This window comes from Dromaius novaehollandiae, unplaced genomic scaffold, assembly GCF_036370855.1.
Source record: "Dromaius novaehollandiae isolate bDroNov1 unplaced genomic scaffold, bDroNov1.hap1 HAP1_SCAFFOLD_63, whole genome shotgun sequence".
In the NCBI taxonomy this organism is placed as follows: Eukaryota; Metazoa; Chordata; class Aves; order Casuariiformes; family Dromaiidae; genus Dromaius; species Dromaius novaehollandiae.
The window spans coordinates 457,792-463,861 of NW_026991442.1; the positions used below are offsets into that span (position 1 = coordinate 457,792).

The window sequence follows — 6,070 nt, forward strand, 5'->3', positions numbered from 1 at the left end:
ATAAGTGTTTGCCAAAGACTCAGGAGCGGAAGGGCAAGACGAGTGCCTTGCTGTAATGAGACATTCCATGCTCATTCGCTACCTTTCAAATCTGAAGCAGCATATGGAAAGAGGTAACGAGAGCTCTGCTCGTCTCTTTGGTTGCAGATGTGGCCGCAGGAGATGGCTATGCAGCCTCTCGTCTGGATGGCCAGGCAGAGTCTGTGGGGAATCGTACAGGTGAGTCGTGACTCTTTGCCTACTCTTTTGGGTTATTTGAAAGAAGCAGCATTTACTTGTGCGGATGTTGTTCATGTGCAATTTAACTTAATACTTTGTTTAGGTCCTCAGCGCAGAAAGTACAAGGCCCAGAGCAGAAAGTCGTCTGAGAAATATTCTAAACTCCTTCAGGACATCTTGAAGGACTTGGAGAGAGCAGCTGGTGGGTAGATTTCACTCTGTGTTAAGGGAGATCATTGTAAACGTGAGGTTTTAGAAACAGCTATGGATAAGCTGTGGCTTACGCAGGAGAAAGGGATGGATCAGAGCCTCGCCGCAGTGACGCACCACGTCACACCTTGCAGGCATTGGCAAGCCGCAGAGCTTGTTGAGGGTCTCTTCTGCAAGCGTGTTCTTCACCGCGTTTGTTAATGTTAAGGTGCTAGAGTGTGGGAAGTGTCCTAAAGCAAGGCGGGAGCGGCTTTCTGAAGGTGACCTTTGTCTCTGGTGTGTGGAGATGCTTGCAATTAGTCTCTGGGGAATCCCAGAGGTGAGGCGTGACTCTTGGTTTACTGTGAGAGGCGCCGTGTGCCTAGCCAAAGGTCAGGCAGGCCCCTCGGCCGCTGTGCGAATCTAGACCTACCCAGGGCATGGCAACATCCCTTTCAGTGCACTGGAGTTCCTTTACAAACACGTGTATTGCCCCAGGTATTCTACCCTTTTCTCCTCCGTGTGTAATTACAGATGTCCCTCAAGTCACTGAAGCTTCTGCAGCTTCTCAGGGGCTGGAGCCTCTGCTCGAGCCTCAGGGAGATCTCAGGGGTAAGTAGTCTGTCTTCCTTTCCTTTTGATTCTTCTATTAGTATTTTCTCTTTTTTCCTCTTTTATAGCCCTCCTGGGGAATCCAAGGTGCCCAGCACACATGCCCTCCCTGAAGCCCAGGGGCACAGGTAGGGGCAGCGCTGGTTCAGGCTTTCACTGGCCGGTGGGCTCTTGCCCCTGAGAAGTGTCAGTGAGCTTTCTTGTCTGCCGGTGCCAAGAGACCAGAATCAGCCATAGTAACACCACGGCATGTAGAATTGCCTGGGAATCCCAAACACGCAGTGAGATTATCAGTCCTGCAGAAGCCAGGGATGTATGGGATTGTCTCCTTTCCTCCAGGCCTTGCTGGTGACAAAGATGCTGAGGCTGCAGCATGTTTGTGAATGCGCCCTGAATACAGTGGCAAGAGCTTGGGGCTCAGTGTACCGTATGTGACTGTTACGCGTACTGTGTGGTGGAGTTGGCATGATGAGCCTTGGTCCTCAGGAGGCCTTTTTCCCCAGCTGAACCGGCTACAGGTTTTTCCTGCCCTCTTTGAAGGAAAGGATTCAATGTCATCTTGCCAATTCTCAAAAAGGCACCAAGTGGCATGAGAATGAGAGGATCCCATGCAATTGTCTCGTCTCCCCACCCGTACAGCAGGTGTTGCTGCCTGTATTGGTTATCTGGAAGATTTTGTGCGCTTTGATTTTTCTCTACAAAGGACACATTGGGCTAGTGAGCAGGTGCCCACCCCGAAATGCCAGGTTTTGTTTCTGAGCTTTTTACTGAAGCCTTTTGAAAAGGATTGCCTCCTGAAGATACCATGCGGAAGTGATGAGGATCAGTTCCTTCTGATCAAGCTGTCTGGCTTTCTTTCCAAAGAGAATCATCAGGAGAGCCTGGAGAAGGAGACCTTTCCGGCAGGAGGCAGTCACAGCCTGCCAGCCTCTGATGAAGAGAGAGAGGCAACTCAAGCAACAGGCATGCCAGGTACTTGCTGTCCATTGTCATCCGCTGTAGGAAATCAAAAGCCCTGTGTGTCTGCAGGCTCTTCCCTTGGGGCCTGCTACTGCACAGCATGTCAGCGGCCAAATGTTAAAGTCTTAGGGCATTGGAAGTGTTCTAAAGCAAGCCAGGAGCGGCTTTCTGAAGATGTTTTTTGCCTCTGGTGTGTGGAGATGATTGCAATTAGTGTGCCAGACATGTGCATATAAACCTTTGTGGGTCCTATGAGATAGCCTCACTTCCCACACCATGCAGCTCTCCGGGACTTCGGAGCTTTGCCGTTTGGGGAAGGAGGCAGTTTTAACCACATTGAGCGCAAGTTAGGAAACACGACTCTTAATCGACTAGACCTCCTGCCCCACCTGCATCTCAGAACTTGCAGGGAGTCCCCAGAGGCCCTAGGCACAAAAGGAGTACCAAGTGGGATCCCTGCTGTGAAAGGAGGTCCTAAATGATGCCCTGATTCACAGGCCGGGCAGGGGTTTGGAGGGAACCTCATGCCTCCTTCTGCATGCTGTGTGCCTGAGCAGTGCTGAGGCTTTACCTCTCTCTGATTCTTGACAGCGCTTCCAAGTGTGTCACAGCCCGGAGAAGCCCTGCACGACAGGAAATACGCCTTTTTTCCAAAGCACCGAGGTACTGAGCAGTCTTGCAGGGATGCCTAAGTGAGAGAGGAGTCCTGAAGACTGGGAGCATACGAGTGGTGTTTGGAAGACCAGAGGGCGAAGGAAGGGGAGGTGGTGCCTGTGCTGGAGAAAAGGCAAAGGGAGAGAGCCAGGTTCAGGTGTCGTCTTTGCCGCAGGCTGCCGCAGAGGTGCCCACCCTGGCTGCTGGGCTGAGCGGCGCAGCCAGCACCCACCATTTCGGTTGGAGCCGGGACGTGGTGTAGCCCGGAATAGCAGTGTCACTGGCTATGGAAGCAGGAGCCCAAGAGAGCCGGACTCTTTTCCCTTGGGGCAAGTGTGCTGACCTGGGAGGGAAGAGTCAGGGTGGCACTCCCTGGACCCGGGATGGCTTTTGTCCGCGTCGCTCAGAGGAGTTACTGGTAAACCAGATGAGCACCCCTGTGTGCTCTCCTTCTGGCCTGATGAGTTTTGTTCAGTGGGCTGACTTGTCTCAAAGTGTCAAGAGGATGCCTCCGTGAAACAGCCCTTTTGAGCCTCAGAAGGGCGAGGGAGCACCAAAGGGATTGTGGGATGTGAAGGATTGCCAGAAAGGGAGAGCAAACCCCTCCAATTGGGAAGCCTGGATTATGGCCATCCCAGAAGGTAAACAAGGCTGAGAGGCTAAAGAGAGACTCCAAAGCGTGCTGATTTGCAATGACCTGGGGACTTTGCTGCTACTGAAACCAAGCAAGTGTTGCCGTCCCCGAGATTTCCCTCCTTCAGAGATGCTAAGAAAGGGAAAAAGAAAATTTCCTGGGAATGTCAAACAGACTGTGAGATTATCAGCAGTGCAGAACACAGTAACATATGGCCTTGTGTAATTTCCTCCAGGTTTGGCTAGTGGGAGAAGTGCAGCTGCCGCAGAGCCAAAAGACATACAAAAGCATTGCACGGTACGCACTGCAACGGTCTTGGGTATCCTCTTGGCTGGAGCAGCGTTGTGTTGCCTAGTTACTTGGCTGATGAGGAGGAGGAAACGGTGAGTTCACTGTTTTTTTTCCCAAAATTCTGTATTAGACAGCTGCTATTAGTAAGGAAGAGTTTACAGATGTAGTCTTCTGGAGGGCAAAGTTAGCTGCTGACAGTACTCTGCTGAGATTTCTGGTGTAAGAATTTCTATTTGAGCCCTTAGTTCATAGCAATGAGTATTCTTTTCTGAAAGCCATTCTTACTGTTGCCAGTATTACCTAATACTGACACTGTTGCTAAAAGAGAAGACCCAGCCATAGACGAAGGCAAAGCCAAGTCAGGAAGAGAAACAAAGAAGGGCGAGATTGCCATAGCAAGTAAGAACTGCAGTAGCTACAGTCCACTCTGAGGGAATTTGGGAAGAGAAATCACCTTGTTATCTAATGCCATTAATTCCAAATGTGCTCCTCAGCCTAGCTGTCGGAGCAACTCAGGTGATGGTGATGACTCCTTCCCAGCTCTAGGCATGGCTCTGGGAAAGGACGCTGTAACATCTGAACCTGGACACTCCCAACGAGTGTGTTTCCAGTGCGGGCAGTGATTTTGTACTTTGGATACATATTGCGAAGAGCGTGTTAAGGGCATTCATGGCAGAAGAAGTTGTGATCTTGTTTCCTCGAGGATCCCCTGAGTAGTCGCTGTCAGTCAAATACTATAAGTTGAGTGTTGGTCTTTGTCAGGCACACTGCGAAGTGAGACTCTGCAGCTCTCCTAGATTCTGGCAGACTGTGCACGTACTTCAGTGTCTGCTGTTTCTCAAACGTAGATCCCCTTCCCAGCATGTGCAGAGAAGGCAGGTCAATGTGGTATGGGCCAAGAAGGACTTGAGAGGCCCCTGGGCTTGGGTGGCTGGTGCAGAGAAGCAAAACCAAAGCTGTGCGGGTGCAAGTGTGCCCTGTTTGCTACTTGTAGCTTTCAGTACCACGCTGCTGCTACTCAGAGGCAGGGTGCCAGGCCCCACGGGGGCTGCACGCCGCTCCCCCGGCACCCCCGCGTCAGCTGCGGCCCGGCCCAGCCAGGCGGCCGACGGGGCCCAGAGCTGCGGCCCTCGGAGCCCGTCCACGCCGCGGGGCTGCTGCAGCCCTGGCAGGTCCAGGCTCTCCTCTGCCCTGGGACCCACAGCCCGCCTGTCCTGAACAGCCACCTCTCCCCGCAGGAACCTCCGCGCAGCCCAAAGATCCAGACCAGATGCCGGCGGCCGCCTCTCGCGCCAGGACAACCGGCCCACCCGCCCCGGTGCTCCGGAGAGCCGGACGCAACACCAGCGGCCGCCACGCGCACCTGGAAGACCGGCCCGCCCACCCTGGCGCCCCAGAGAACCGGAGCCCTCACGCGCGGGCAGCCGCCCGCCCCGCCCGCCCCCCCCACGGCCCTCGCGGCCCCCCAGCACTGCCCCAGCACCTGGGCACCAGCAGACCGTGGCTGCAGCCCAGATGCAGCCGCTGCCACCCGCTGTGCCTGGTGCTGCCCGGCACCCTCCCAAACCGCCTCCCCGGCCCCCCAGCCCCCTGCCTGCATTTCCCTCCTGCCCCCCTGGAAGCAGCTGGCTCTGGTCAAGACCCCGGTAGGGACTTTGGTCCAGTTGCTGAGGCAGCCAAGGATTATATAACAATAAATATTTAGAAACTACCCTGCTGCAGCAGAAGGGACACCAGTTTTCTTTTCTTCTTTTGGCAAAGTTAAATTCAAACCCAAATACTGCTACCTGTGTTACTTTTGTTTGCTTTGAGCCTCTGTTTCCTCCATCCCCAAGCTGTAAGGAGTAGAGCTGTGCACTGCTGGGGTTTAAAGAATGATGAGACTGCCCAAGCTTCTGAAGAAGCAGGGAGGTTTCCAGAGGCAGGGCTTTCCCTCCCCCAAGGGCTAAGGGGAGCTGGCAGGGATTTGAGAACCAGCAAGGCAGGGAATGAGTACAGAAAAGCTGGGGGGAGAAAACGCAGCATGAGAGAAGTGACTGCAGGAGGAGAGGAAGTACTAAATCGTTGTTTTCACCCCCTTGCCAAAGAGCTCCACAGCAGAGAAGGCAGCTGCAGAAACCAGTCGCTCACACACTGCAGCGTCTCCAGCACACCCAGCTCAGCCTTTTAAGCAGAGCGGTGCCCTTGCCCTGCTGGGACTCCCCAGCCTGTCCTAGGGCTCCCAGGATGGGACTGCAGGGGAACTGCCCCTGCGCCACTGCCCCAAACCTGCCGGGCCACCCCGTAAGACTTTGGAGACCGCTCAGGACCCAAGCCACGCAAGCAGGACACCTCAACATGGTCCCAGGCTGCAGGAACAAGGCCGGCCAAACCAGCCTGAAACCACTGCTTGCTTCCAAAGGACCTGTTTGCGCTGGGCCGCTCCTACAGCAGCAACTAGCACCGCAGAACAGCAGAGGGGGGCGGTGGGTGCTGAGAACCCAGTGATAATTTCTAAGGGGCAGCTGGCAC

The 6,070-nt window shown here is 54.2% G+C and overlaps 1 long non-coding RNA gene across 1 annotated transcript; it reads left to right on the top strand.

Annotated features, from left to right (window-relative positions):
- The first annotated feature begins 947 nt into the window (after positions 1-947).
- On the top strand, positions 948-3,559 carry LOC135326544 (uncharacterized). The gene is made up of 4 exons (XR_010386896.1): positions 948-1,020; positions 1,885-1,992; positions 2,572-2,643; positions 3,504-3,559. It is a non-coding gene; the product is annotated as an uncharacterized LOC135326544 (long non-coding RNA).
- Positions 3,560-6,070: the final 2,511 nt, after the last annotated feature.